Source organism: Arachis hypogaea, chromosome 16, assembly GCF_003086295.3.
Source record: "Arachis hypogaea cultivar Tifrunner chromosome 16, arahy.Tifrunner.gnm2.J5K5, whole genome shotgun sequence".
NCBI lineage: Eukaryota > Viridiplantae > Streptophyta > Magnoliopsida > Fabales > Fabaceae > Arachis > Arachis hypogaea.
The window spans coordinates 82,463,233-82,464,897 of NC_092051.1; positions in this window are offsets into that span (position 1 = coordinate 82,463,233).

A 1,665-nucleotide genomic window follows, 5' to 3' on the forward strand; every position below is an offset into this window, starting at 1 on the left:
CAAAGTTCTCCGTGTGTCTAAACTTCCCCCTCAGGGGCTGGATTCCCCCTCAATCCCCCGTCTCTCAAATGCAGAAACTAAGGCCTTTAAATAGGCTCCCTAAATTACAAAATGAAAATGAAATTCAAAGCAAATTACAATCAAATGAAAATAAACTATTCTAGATGATTCTTGTGGCCTTGATTTGGTGTTGTTGATGGGCCTTGCTTGCTTGAAGGGTAGAGTGACATAATTGATCCAAAAAGGATAATGATCCATTAAACTACACTCAAACGTTGCACCCCCCTTTCTTGAGTCGTCACTTTGTTCTCTTGTCAACCTTGCCAATTTGATGCCAAATATAGACTATTATATCTCGTTGGAAAGCTATGGATGTCAGCTTTCTAACGCAACTGGAAGCACCTCAATTGGATCTCTATAGCTCAAGTTATGCTTGATTGAAGGTGACAAGGTTGCTGGTTGGTTTGACAGCGTTTAAGCCAACGTTTAAGTCACTTAAACGTGCTCGAAAATGCCAATTTTGGGAGCTCAGTTGCATTGTCCACCCCATACTTCTATACATCGTTGGAAAGCTCTAGATGTCTACTTTCCAATGCAACTGGAAGCGCATCATTTGGAGTTCTACAACTCGAGTTATACTCCATGGAAGGTGAAGAGGTCAGCTGGCCTGATTGCATGTTGGTACTATGCTCTTCTATGCACATTACGGGGCTGTTTTCTCCCTCAATTTTTAGTATCCACCATGCATGCCATATATGCTTGGAAAGCTCTAGATGTCTTCTTTCCAATGCATTTTGAATCACCTCATTTGGAGTTTTGTAGCTCAAGTTATTTATGTTTGAAGAAGGCATGGTCAAGCTGTTCCATATAACACGTTTAAGCTCCAGTTTAAGCTTAAACTGGAGCTTAAACGCTGGCACTCCCTGGAGGCACAAGCTCGAGCACGTTTAAGCTTCAGTTTAAGGTCAAACTGAAGCTTAAACGTGGAAATGAGAAAGCAACCCTGGAGGAGAAAAAATAGTCGAACACGTTTAAGCTCCAGTTTAAGGTTAAACTGGAGCTTAAACGTGGAAATGCTCCCTGGTGCATTTCTAATTCTGGCGTTTAACTTCCAGTTTAAGGTTAAACTGGAGGTTAAATGCCACTTTCAGCATTTCCTTAGCTCTCATGGTTTTGGCGTTTAAGCTCCAGTTTAAGCTTAAACTGGAACTTAAACTCCACATGTGATATTCAAGCTTCCTTTATTGATTTTGTTGCTTCCTTGCCTAGCCTCTTCTTCCCTGAAATCATCCAAACAACTGCATCAAAGTCTTGCAAAATTTCATGAGAAATCTTTCATTCATAGCATTCAAGGAATATAACTAAAAACTCATGGAATTTGCATCAAAATCTTCATGTTTGAATGATTTAAGACAAGCATGACTATTTGGCCCAAATGATTACTTAAGGCTCAAGAAAATGCATAAAACAACTAAAAATAACAGAAAAATGCTAGTGAAACTAGCCTAAGATGCCTTGGCATCAGGAACCATGCTTTAGGTCATTTTCTAGAGAGAAAAGTGATAAACCTCTATTTCATGGTTTATCTTGTGCTCATTTGAGTAGTTTTTATCAACTCTTTACCCACTTATTCATACTATTTGCATGGTTTTACATTTGCCTTCC